The following is a 13,314-nucleotide window of genomic DNA, read 5'->3' as shown; positions in this document are numbered from 1 at the left end:
TCAACCCACTGAGCCCCTCAGGCTCTTTAACCCAGAAAAAACCATATCATAACCGAAGTCATGACTCAACACTGTTCATATGCAATACTCTAACATTTTTAAAAACTGAGATTTCCACTGAGAAAAATTCCAAAGCCCAAGTTCACAGTCCTGTGTCAAGGGGAAGAAGGATGTGAAACCACCTGCGGATCTGAAGGTTGGCTGTGCTGTGGAATGCAGACAAGACCGGAAAACAAGGCTGTCCTGTCTCTCTCCACAGTGAACACGTCTCGGGACTCCTCTGTGTAAGTCAGCAGGTAGAGTGATCACGCACTCAAGCTAAAAGGGCACAGACAACATACAGCGGACAGGGCGGCCTACCAACTTCGCGGGCACGCCAGCAAGGCTCTTGTGTGCACAGACCCCACCAAGCGTCCCCACCTTCCGGAAAGACTGTGTGGGTGAGACCGAGGCACGTCACCTTAGCAACAGCTCCAAACATACGTGCACCCAACACCAGCTGCTTTCTGAAAGCTGTAAACAGAGGACAATGGCATCAAAGTTCCAGATTAAGGCAAGGACCATCCACCCCCTGCCCTCTCTACCCTCCCCCAGCCTTACATCCCACTGAGAACACTGAGTGATTCCGCGTGGGCAAAGGTGCTTCTAATCCCCAAGGATGTGGAACACTGCATAATTACGTACCCACCGGAGGCACCTTCGTGCACAGACACACAGTGGCCACGGGACAGCAGTCTGTGGCAAAGGACACAGCTTTGGGCCCGGAGCAGCTATAGCCCTGGCAGGGATTTCTGGGCCTGGCTGACCCAGGTCGCTGGAGGGCCTCCTCCCCACAGGCCGAAGGTTCCAAGGTTCTTGTGACAAAGCAGGAAGTCACAACAAAACAGGAGAAAGGTGCGGCAGGCCTCCAGCCTCGGGAAATCAGGGAGAGTTTCCTGGTAAAGTCCAAGGTACGGGCCTCTGAACCCATTTCCATCTTTGGAAAACACCGTCCGTTTCATCTTACGGGAAGAAAACTTAGTAAGTACTCCCCGGAGATCTGAAGACTGTGGAACTCAACCATTTGGTCTAGGATAAACCGCGGCATAAACAGGTGTGCCCGGGACCAGGCCTGAACACGGCCCGGCAGGAGGGACACGCCAAGAGTGAGGCGGGGCCGGACGCGGGAGAAACTGGCTTGGTTTCAAGCCAACTTGGTTCCGATCATAAATTTCCACCGTCTCCGTCCGTCTGCCTCCAGCTTCTGATGTGCTGGGGAATGATCTGCTTTCTCCTTATTCCCTTCCTACCATATTCTTCAAGCAGCAGACAGAAAAGGAGGCGAATAAATCCACATGCACGGACTGACATCTTTAAGAGAAAAAAACAAACCTGGTATTTCACGCCGCGAACCCTGCTGTGGGCCGTACAGATACGCTTCTCGGTACAGCCGCCGCCGAAGCTCAACTCTCAATATCCCACGGAAACGCAACTGCATGATCAAACGGAGATGTGAAAGTGTCCTGAGAATAATCCCTCTTCTGTCCACTGAGGACTGAAGACAAGTCCACGTCTTTCTGCACAGGTACTGACCCCCACGCGGCAAAGGGGTGGAAGAAAGGAAGGAGGTGAAGGCAGGGAGGGCCTGCATCACGTGTCCTGAGAAAGGCGCCACGGGTGTGCTCTAGGACGCTGACCTCAGGACGCAGACACCGTGTGAGACTGAGCACTCATGTTCGTGGGCAGCTAAGTGCATTTTGCTGAAGCAACGTCCAAGTTCCTAAGCGGACAGAAACCAACACCCATGAACTCCAACACTGTTTTACAGGCCCAGCTATTCAAATGCATCTGTGGCAAATGCTTTCAAAGTAAAAACAACTCAGATTTGTCTTTCTAGGTGACCGTGCCCCTGTGTGTAGGCTGGGGGGAGGGGGGGAGTGGGGGAGACCCTGGCAGTGGAGGGACACCCGTGAGAAAACGCAAAGAAGCCGGCCAGCTGCGGCCCGAGGAAGAGTACTGCAGGGGTCTATGTGGTCCCCTCCCAGGGAAAACGGACAGAGAATCTCGTTCCCGAAGACTCGCTGTTCTGCCTCTTGGAAAGCTCCTCGAGCTCTGGGAAAGGAGCCCCGTGCTGCGAAGCGTCTCCCCACTCCTCCTCGGCCTCTCTGCCGGGTTCCCTGTCCAACGTGCTTCGTGCTCCTCTGCTGGCTGCTGGCAACAGGAGGCTGTGTTCCGTGTTCCAAAGACCGGGGCGAGCTGGCGGCATGGAGGGAACGGAGGCCCTGGATGCTGCCGGCCGGGGAGAGCGCAGGCGCCACACCATCCACTGCTTGGTGGCTCGAGGCCGCCTGTCTCAGCCTCCGTGCCTGTCCGCCGGAAGGCTGGGGAGCACGGATGAGTGCTCCCCACCCTGGCAGCTGTACCGGGTGACGGTGCCCCCCTTCAATCCGTGTCTGGGATTTAACGATCCATTTCAAATTACATCTGCACAGCACTTTACTTTCAAACGTTATTTTATTTAGAGCCCCTAAGTAGTTTCAGTTAAACAGATAGCATTATTTCCACTTTACAAACAAGACAGGAGCTGAGGCGATCTGAGACACACTGTCACGGGGAGTGCCCGGCAGGCAGGACCCCCGACTGGGGACCCTCTCTCGGGGCCACAGGCCGGCTGGGGGTCAATGAGCTCCCAGGGAAAGACGGACAGATCTCATCCCCTTGGGGACAAAAAAAAAAAAAAAAAAATCATTCCGTCTTTCACAATTACCCATGAATCAAGGAGTCTCACCTTCCACTGTGTACAAGCTGCCTCGGTCCTGAAGAAAACCCTGGGTGTTTCTCGGCAAACGGGCCTACGGAGGCTCAACGAGACCTAAGGACAAGCAGGGCCAGGCCGGCCTGCTCGCCTGGGGAAGCTGGCAGGGGCCGCCACACAGGCAGAGTTCCCAAGTGTCAGGGTTAAAAATGAGGACAGGAAAGATGACTTTGGGACCAGCATCCCTCATCAGTAACAAATGAAAAGACAACGATGGACGAGGTAGGAAGTTGAACAACTTGAGAGTTTTTGTCTTCACCTTGAAGTAAACACCAAATTGCATTTTCTCTGGTTTTGCTATAAGACTTCTCGTGGAAAATACCACTGAAAAGAGACAGTGAGAACAAGTGAAAGTCAGAGGAAAAACCACACACACACACACACACACACACACACACACACACACCCCATAATCCAAGCTAGAGTGACCAGGAACATGAAGCCTGGCCCCGGGCAGCCTGCCAGGTGACCACACACACTGACAAGCTACTTGAAGCGAACACAGGTGTCAGCACCAGGGCATAGAACCCTGTCAAGGTGACCACGAAATGAAGATGTATAATGGCCACATTTGTGGAGGAGGAAAAAATGAATAGGAAAAAAATCCAAAGACAAAAAAAAGAGAGAGAGAGAGAGAGAGAGAGAGAGAGAGAAACACAAGTGAAAACAAACAGAAAGCCCAGTACAGTATGACACATGTTCACTGAGTCTGAAAGTAAGAGGGCGAAGAAATCCAGTTAGGAGACAAAGTCCATCAGATGGGAACAGGAAAGCTGAGAATCAGCGAAGGAAATCTAACACAAAAATCTGGAAAGATTCCAAGAGGAGAGAAGAGATGAACCACGCAAATACTGAGCAGGGCAGAGGCTGCTGCCTTAGCACGGGCACAGGCTTGGGGCCAACGCAAAGCCCAGGAGGCAAAGTCACGGAAACACGGCCAGAGGCCCCTTTCACAAGGAGAGGGTTCCAAACCTGTGCTCACGTGAAAAGCCTCCCCGGAAAGAGCAGGAGCTGACAGGGAAAATGGAACTGGCACTACCAGAGGACAGGAGACGACCCCCCACCAAAAGTCAGAGTACACAAGATTTGTACACAGCAGTGAGCACACACGACACGTTCCGCCAACTCCTGTCAAGGACACAACAGACAGTCTTGAGCACTGACCAGGCGCAGACCTACAGAGCACATCGAAACCCTCTGAAAGGATCACTTCTTGCCCCTCGGTGCAACTTAAGACACGGGAAGGCAGGACCAGGAAACACCTTAACTCTGAGAATTAAGAAATGTGCTTCTAAGGACAAGGACCAAGGACAAACTCAGAGGAGTGGTGATTAAAACTCTTCAAAACAAGGAACGACGTAACGCTACACAGTAAATTTGGAAATCCAGGTAAAGTAGCTCTCAGAGGAAAATATACTTATTTCCAGAAGGCATCCCCAAAGAGGTTTTAAAAACCAGAATAGGGGCGCTTGGGTGGCTCAGTTAGTTGAACGTCCAACTTTGGCTCAGGTCACGATCTCGCAGTTCATGAGTACAAGCCCCACGTCGGGCCCTGTGCTGACAGCTCGGAGCCTGGAGCCTGCTTCGGATTCTGTGTCTCCTCCTCTCTGCCCCTCCCCTGCTCACACTTGCTCTTTCTCTCTCAAAAAAATAAATAAACGTTAAAAAAAAATTCTTTTTATATCACAATGGGCGGGGGGGGCACCTGGATGGCTCAGCTGGTTAAGCATCCAGCTTCGACTCGGGTCATGATCTCACAGTTTGGAAGTTTGAGCCCCACGTCGGGCTCTGAGCTGACAGCACACAGAGCCTGCCTGGGATTCTCTTTCTCCCTCTCTCTCTCTGCTTCACCCCCACCCCGCTTGTGCTCTCCCCCCCCCTCAAAATAAATAAATATAAAAAAAAATCAGAATATATCCAAAAACATAAAAGGAAAATATGATGAGGAACACAAAATAAAACACATAATAGAGACCGAACAAAGTAAAGACAGATTTTTATTTTAATGATCCATAAAACAGCCGAGCTGAAGTAGACAGGACAAGCTAAATGGTGGAACAGGACAGTAATGAGGCAAGTCAGAAAGGAAGGACTTTCTGGTCAGCGGGAGGGAAAGCAGAGGGTGAAAAGAAGTGGCTGGCCTACCGGAGGTGACCGTGGGCCACACTCGGGCCAGACCCTGGCTGGGGCTAAACAATGGACCCACAGAACACCTCTCCACACCGGAATATCAGAGGGGATATGAAAGTGACAGGGTTTTATAAAACTAATAAATATACATTCAAGTGAATGAGGATCCATAGACACACATACGCTAAATAGGCAACATGTACTAAGATTTACTGCAGGAATCGGGTTCCAGGGCTCTGAGGGCAGGTGGGGCACGGCTCGTCTCAAGGTCTCTCGGCAGGTGGAATCCAGCCGCTCACACTCCCTGGGCTGACCGTGGTCTGTAAACACATGGGCAGATCCCTTCACGGGGATACCTAAGCCAGAGTCTGAGGAACAGCACAGCCGCCTACCCCAGGTGACCCACCACACACATGTACACATACATGCACGGAAACACCGCAGAGAAAGGTTTCTGGGCAGTGAAAATGTCATGTTTTAGGTTTTACCTTTGGCCGTGTTTCCTAATTTTCCAAAATGTGCAGTACTGCTTCAACAATAAAGGTTATTTTTAAAAAGAGAAAACAGGTGACCATGAACAAGCCCACCTTATCACTGCTATTAGGAAAAGAGTATTCAGTGATTCACCTGCAAGCATGAGGCCAGTCAGCTGCAGGTATCTCCTAAAAGGTCTGTTGCCAGACTGAGGAAGTGCCCTTGCATTTGCAGAGTTTTATCATAGATGGGCATGAGATTTTGTCAAATGCTTTTTTTTTTTTTTTTTTTTGCGGGGGCGGGGCAATCTTTAGAGATGATCTCATGGTTTTTCTCTTTTATTATGTCAATATGGTATATTACATTGATTTTTGAATGTTAAACCAAATTTGAATTCTGAGATAAATCCACTTGTCATGAAGTAGGACTACCCTTTTGTGTTGCTAAATTTGCTACAAAGTAAGGACTTCTACAGCCACATTTGTGTGGACGTGGGCCTACACCTTCTTGTCCCGTCCTCTCTCTCTGTGCACACCCTCCCGTGCTGTGGAGGACCTGAGTATAACTGGCATCCCTTTCCTTCTTTAATGGATGGTATAAATCAACAGTGAGGCCAGGTGGGACTAGAGATTTCTACGTGTCAAGAACTACAATTAAATATTCAATTTCTTTAATAGATACAGGGCTACTCAGGTGATCTATTTCTTCTTGAGTGAGCTTAGGTAATTTGTGTCTTGTAAGGAATTCATTCATTTCATCTAAATTGTCAAATTTATTGACATAAAGTTAATAAAATTCCTTTATCCCTTTAATGGCTATAGGATCATCGCGATAGTCCCTCTCTCATACCGGCGCCTGAAAAATTTGTCTTTTTTTTCCCCCTGATTTGTTTGGCTAAATGTCGATCAGTTTTATTTATCTTTTCAAAGAACCAACTTTGGAGTTCATTAATTTTTCTCTATTGCTTTTTTAAAAACTATCTTTTTGATAGATGAAATAAGCAGAAGACACTCCACTCCCACTCATGTGAAAAAGTGAGCACACTAAGACAGAAAGACTTCGTCAACCTAAAAAAGGCAATCTACTGAAACTCAGGAGGTGAGGACTTCACAGCGAAAGATGAAGCCTTCCCTCTCAGACTGAACAAGGCAAGAAAGCCCACTCTCAACACTTCTGTCCAGCATGCAGGGCCCGGACGGTGCAGTAAGACAAGAAAGAAACGGGTATACAGAATGGGAAAAGGAAATGTGTCTTTACTCACATTGGCATAAACATCTATGTAGGGCATTCTACAAAACCTATTTTTTAAAAAACTACAATAAGTAACATTTGGCAAAGTTCCAAGATGTGTCCCTATTTTAAAATATGAATTGTATTTCAGGACACCTGGGTGGCTCAGTCAGTTAAGCGTCCGACTTTGGCTCGGGTCAGGATCTCGTGGTTTGTGAGTTCAAGCCCCAAACCTGGCTCTGTGCTGACAGCTCAGAGCCTGAAGCCTGCCTGGGATTCTGTGTCTCCCTCTCTCTCTGCCCCTCCCCTGCTCGTGCTCTCTGTCCCTCAAAAATGAATAAATGTTTTTAAAAAAATTGAAATATCAATTGTATCTCTATGCATCACCAACAAACAAGAGGACACCGAAATTGAAAAAACAATACATTCAGGCGCTGGCTCAGTCGGTTGAGCATCCGACGCTTGATTTTGGCTCAGGTCATGATCTCACAGTTGTGGGACTGAGCCTCATGTTGGGCTCTGCGCTGAGCCAGGGGCCTGCTTGGGATTCTCTCTCTCTGCCCCTCCCCTACTCACGCTTGTTCACGTGTGCGCTCTCTCTCAAAATAAATCAAATTCAAAGGAAAAAACACAATACACTGAGTAATGTGCCAAACTGCTGAATCACTATACTGTATACATGAAAGTAGTATAACACTGTAATTAAAAAAATACGGTCACAACGGCACCCCCGAAATGAATTACGCAGGGATGGAATGTGTGCAAGACCTCCCTCAATACACATAAGATTCCCTGCTAACGTGCCAGTTCTCTCCAAATTAATTTACAGATTCAACACCATCTCAATCAAATTCCCATCTCCTTTTTGTAGTACATGACGAGCAGATTCTGAAGTACACCATGCAAATGAAGGCCCACATGGGAAGCCGGACCCTACGGTTCCAGACTTCCTATGAGGCTACAGTAATCAAGACAGCGTGACACTGACACGCAGACCGATGGAAGAGAACAGAGTCCAGAAACAGACTATCACATACACACTCTTCTCAAGAAAAGTAAAGCAACTGGGCGGGAAACGGGAAACCATAATCTCGTCAGCAGGTGGAGCTGGAATAACTTGGATGCCCCCACGCAGAAGCAGCAGGGCGAGGAGGCTTTAACCTTGCCTCACACGAAAATGATCTCAAAACGGATTAGAAAACTGAATCCAAGAACCAGAACTACATAACTTCTAGAAAATGTAAGAGAAAATTTTTGTGACGTTAGGTCAGACAAAAAGTGGAAAGCAGCTAAGAAAAAACACCTGTTGGACTTCACTAAAAACTTGTGCTCTTCAAAGACACTGAATTAAATGAAAAGTCAAGCCACAAACTGGGAGAAAGTATTTGCACAAGAAAAATCTGGTGATGCACTCGTGTCTGAAATACATAAAGAACGCTCAGTAACATTTTATTAAACAGACAAAAATAAATAAATATGCATGGATACTTCACCAAACAAGATATACAGATGATTTCCCCCCCCCCCGCCCCGCAAAACCAAAAAATAACCTGTAACATTTGTCATTAGGGAAGGGAAAGAAGTCCACAAGGGACACCACTAGAAATCCACTTAGAACGGCCAGATTACAGAGACTAACCACACCAGGGACAGTGAGGAAACACAGCCAATGGACTCTCATTCACCCTCGGTGGGATCAAGGTATTTCGTGTACAGTCACTTTGAAACAGTTTGGCAGGTTCCTAAAAAACTAAACGTTTCCCTGCCATGTGATCCAGAAATCCCAGTCCCAAGTATTTGCCAGAGAGAGTGTAAAGCGTAGAGTCACGTACAGTGCTTTGTATGTAATTATTCATAGCAGCTTTTTTGTAATAGCTAAAAATTGGAAACGGTGCAAATGTCTATCAACTACTGATTAGACAAACGTGTGACATATGCATCCAACGGCAGAGTGTGCTAAGTGAAAGAAACCATTCATATTATATTGTAGAAAAAGAAAGCCTACAACGACAAGGTCCAGCAGTGGTGCCCTGGGTCCAGGGACCCAGGAAGGTGTTGCCTACAAACAGGCACTTTCCAGGGCGATGGAGAAGTTCTATGTCACGGCTGTGGTGGTGGGAACAGGACTCACTGGTGTTAAAACCTACCACGCTCTACACTTTGCGTATGAAACCGGTGCATTTCGTAACACTTAAGTTATGTCTCCATAAAGCTCCCAGAAAGAGGGGCTGAGGAGGTAAGAGCGACAAGGAGGACCGTCTCTTTAAGAGGACTTCTGCCATAAGGGGAGCAAAGAAATGGGGTGGCAGTTGGTGGTAAAAGGGGGATTGGGGTTTTTTTTGGAAAGAAGGGGGAAGGACAGCAAGTTTGCACGCTGATGAGGGGGCACCTCACACTCACCCCTCCAAAAGCAAGTCTGGGGGAGAGGAGTCGGGAAGGGAGGTACTCGTGCCCTGTGGGGCAGCGGCTGCGGCAGGAGCAGGCAAAGGGCAACTCCGGTGCGTGCCGGGCGCACGGACGGCCAATGGGACGTGCGCACGGCTTCTCTAGAAGGATTTGTCAGCCGCGGTTCCCGTGGCCATGTCAGCTGGGCCGGAGGCTGACCAGCGCAGAGCTGGGAAGGGGCCACCTGCTCCCGACCAAGTTAAACAGCTGATCCTCGTTTGTATGCAGACGTGGTCCCCGCTCACAGAGGGTCACGCCCGACTTTCTAATGAAGCGTCTGATAGACTCTCTTTAATGTGTCTCTAAGTGGAACCCTGGACATCTGGGTTCTCTGTTTTTGCCATTATAAACAATACTCCATGGACATCCTTATTCTTGTTATGTGTCCATAGGTACACGTGCCCCTGAGCACCACACGGTATGGGATTCCATGACAGGAAATGTCCAGAAAAGGCAAAGCCATAGGGACAGAAACTAGGTGGGTGGCCTGCTCAGGGTGGGGAGGGGGTGAGCAGTGCTGGCCACAGGCCACGGGTTTCTTTCCGAGGGGACGAAAGCACCGTGAAGCGGAGTGTGAGTGGGGTGTGGTGTTATCTGCGAACCCACGGAAGACCCTCAACGGGGCTACCGTGCAGTATGCAGGGGGGATTTCAACAAGGCTGACACCTGCTTCCAACAGCCTGGACCTGGACCTGGTGCCCGAGGGATGGACTGTGGTTGGAAGGACCGGGCGTCACGATGGGGGGGCGGGGGGGGGGCGGCACGTGCCACACCCAAGCCAGGGTCAAAGCCAGGTGTCGAGACCCAGCGAAGGTCTTTTCCACCTCTTGCCGGCAGGCAGCACACCTCGGCGTGGCCCCGGAGAAACGTGCTCATTCTGTGGTCAGTGGGCACGGGGACACCTCCTGGGCACAGAGGGGGCATGTCAAGGAAGCTTCTGCACTGTCAGGCCGCTTGGCAAACGCCACTCCAGGAGCAGCCGCACCTCCCTCCTGTGCAGCCCCCACGTCCTTGGGAGGCCCGTGGCCGCCTCTCGCCCAGTTGCGCCCAGGCTTCGGCAGAAAAGCGTCCTGGGGCCCTGGTCAACGTGGCTTCCACCTGCTCCTGGGAACGTGTGTCGCCAGCCTGCACGTGGCGCTGTCCTCACGGCCACGGCGCCTCCAGCACCACCTCTGCCACCGTCTCTTCCGCACAGTGGCACGTTTCGGCAAAGGGACCATTACACCAATACTGTTTTTAAAGTCACGTATTTCATGAAAGGGGTATACATTTTAAAGATCTAAATATTAACTGTACAGGGTCTATTTTGTTCATCCTAACATGGATGTAAAATTGTAACACAAGGCAAAGGCTGTCAGGAAAAGTCATCACAAATGAACACTGTCCAGGCAACTGGATGGACCCAGTCGCGTATTTATGTAATGTCACATTTCCAAGAAACAGACCCCCAGACATGACACTACAGCCCTCAGCAGGGAGACACCAAACATGAGACCAGCCACTGAGGGGGAGGCAGGGACTACTCCCGCCTGGGGCAGCAGGCCGTGTGGCACAGAGCTGGGGCGGGGAAGCCCCGCGCCGGCCCAGCGGCACCCCTGCCAGGGCCCCGGCCGTCCGCTCGGCCAGCAGCGTCACTTTAGTGCACGGGGCAGGGCGGAGGGTGTTGGAAGCACTGTGGCTCCTTCCGAGGCACAAGTCTTCACAAAGTGGTCCTACATGTGAGAAACGCTGCATTAGGAAAACAAATGTCCTCGGGGCACCTGGGGAGCTCAGCCGGTTAAGCGTCTACCTTCGGCTCAGGTCGTGATCTCACCGTTTGGGAGCTGGAGCCCCGTGTCAGGCTCTCTGCCGTCAGCGCAAAGCCTGCTTGAGATCGTCTGTCCCCCCACCCCTGCCCGCCCCTCCCCCTCCCTCCCTCTCGCTCTCAAAAATAAACTTAAAAAATTTTTAAAAAGAAAGAAGAAAATGGTCCTTGTTGAAGCACAGTATCTCACCCTGCAACTCGAAAAGCCTCCTCTTCCTCCTCACTCTCGATTTGAGAAAGGATGCTCCGAGACCATCAATATTCTCCCCAAGTACAATCTCAGGGAGCAGCGCCGTGTGAAGCTGGCCAGTCACCTGCACCGGCAACCCCACGGCTGGCAAAACGTGGGGACCCTCACGAGGCCAGGAGATGTCAAGGTGTGCCGAGCGGTCCCCTGCTCCTCCCAGATGGGCCCTGGCGAGGCTGCGGCCACCAGACGCGGTTCCCTGTGGACGCTGGATCATCAAAGTGTGCGGAGGATGCCGTGCTGCTCTGCAATGTCCTGTGCTGAAAAAGAGTCCCCCCCCCCCCCCAGCAAAAGAAAAGAGTCCCCAGAGGCGGAGGGGGGCAGGGGCGGACCCTCCAAGCCCAAGGAGGGGCTCATGGTGACGTGCCGGACACGCGTGAGGATCTAAGGAACTACTGGAACAACAGGTGTTTTTACCCAAAAAAACATCGGAAAAGGTCGAGACGTTGCCAAATCTTCCCACACAGACAGTCGCGGGTCTCAGGAGGGGAAGGGGGAGGGGACCCTTGTCCCTGTGCCACCACCCCCTGGCCCCCAGATGTCCCCATAAGGGCCGAAGACACGGGAGCCATCATCCCAGACTAACTTCTCATCAGCCAGGCTGTTTTGCTTAAAAGATCCAATCAGGGTTAACAAGAATTCTGTGAAAAATGTCAAATTATCACCCGTGATGAGCTTTGCCTCAGTACAAGCTCTGTGTGCTGCTTCTGAAAGCTTTCTTTTCCAGCTACGACAATAAACTCAGAACCAGACCCACTAATCACAAGTGTTATACGTAACAAGATGTTTTAAAAACAGAAGTTTTATTCCACTGATACACAAAGTAAGAACCCAAGATGCTTCGCTGTTCCCTTACCTTGGAAAGGGCAGACATATAGTGAAGGGCGCAGCAGGTTCCTGAACACCTGGTGCCTGGTGGGTGGGCACCTATTTACAGGCAGCAACCAACCCTCCTGCAAAGCTTCTGGGGGGGGGGGGGGGTGGGAACCAGGAAGTAACCCCATGAAACGAGTAAAGAGAAAACATCTTCCCGCTGGGGAGACGGGGGCTCGGGACTGGAAGTGAACAGAACCCAGAGGAAAACCCAGGGCCTCTCCCTGGAATGCCTCCCCAAGCGCTGGGAACCGAAGAGCTGGACGCCTGGTGAGCAGGGCAGGTGCACAGAAGAAAGAGGAGAAACGCACCCGATGGCCTTGGCCCAGAGCCACGCTCGCTCGGGAGGACCGCCTCACGTCGCACCCGTGGGAGAAGAGAGCGGACAACTGCGACAGCATTCCGAAAACTTCACCACCAACCGCCACTTTTCCCGACAGAGGACAGTATTTCTATTCTCAAATTTATAATCCGTATCTTTTTAAAAATGCAACATTTATAGATTGCAAACAATGAACAGTCTGTTCTGGATTTTTACAAGTTATTTATTACTGATTCTCGACAGTCTAAAGGAGACATCTTTTGTCAAGGGAGTAAAGGGGAAAGTTCCCTTTGTGACAGGTGTCTTTCTCTGTCATCACTAAATGAGGGACGCTGGACAGCAGCTGGCCGTGCCATGCGGCCGGATGCACACACTACTAGCTCCGACAGCAGCTCTTTCAGAAGGTTCTAGTCCAATTCTATGGACCCCCTGAAAGGATGGAGCTCCTCCCCCAGGAGACTCGGGGCTGGTGGGGTCGGCTCCTGGCCAACCCCAACTGTCATGGGGATCGGCGGGCTGCTCCCTCAGGACGACAGATTCCACTGCTGACGGTCCAACATCCACGTTTGACACCTTTTATTCTAGAAACATACTGCAAGATAACCCAAGGGCAGAGATGGGAGTGAGGATGAGGACGTGGGAATAACGACGGGGGCGGGTGGTGGGCGGAAGGTGACGGGAGTGGTGCTGCAACGAGCCTACGTGCACGCGCCTCCGAAGGGCAGGGTGGGTGCCGGGATGGACAGTCTTTGTCTACCCAGGACTCCTCTCCGACCAGCAGCCCTGCTGGTGAAGGCAGCACCGTGCTACGAAGGAAGAGAGAGAAACCGCTGACCACGTGTCCTGACTGGCTGGCATCTCGGGGGGCACCGAGCAGCAGGCCCGGCAGGGTGAGGACAGACACGGGTCCCGTGCAGGGCCGACAGGAATGTAAAGTGGTGCGGCTGCCACCGAAACATCACGGCGGATCCTCAACAAAGTGAGTATGAAACTAT

The 13,314-nt window shown here is 51.0% G+C and overlaps 1 protein-coding gene across 15 annotated transcripts in view; it reads right to left on the bottom strand.

Annotated features, from left to right (window-relative positions):
- Nucleotides 1–13,314, bottom strand: part of ANKRD11 (ankyrin repeat domain containing 11) — a 178,617-nt gene that overhangs the window by 54,064 nt on the left and 111,239 nt on the right. The window contains exon 1 of one of the 15 annotated variants that reach the window (XM_027076438.2): nt 11,068–12,040. The exons of the other annotated variants lie outside the window; for them this stretch is intronic. The gene's annotated coding sequence lies outside the window, so the exon portion shown is untranslated. Of the gene's footprint in view, nt 1–11,067; nt 12,041–13,314 lie in introns of those variants that run through there. 15 annotated transcript variants of the gene reach the window in all.

The sequence above is a fragment of the Acinonyx jubatus genome, chromosome E2 (assembly GCF_027475565.1).
Source record: "Acinonyx jubatus isolate Ajub_Pintada_27869175 chromosome E2, VMU_Ajub_asm_v1.0, whole genome shotgun sequence".
Lineage (NCBI taxonomy): Eukaryota > Metazoa > Chordata > Mammalia > Carnivora > Felidae > Acinonyx > Acinonyx jubatus.
Note: the sequence above shows the minus strand (reverse complement) of the source record. Positions and strands in the feature narration are given on the sequence as shown.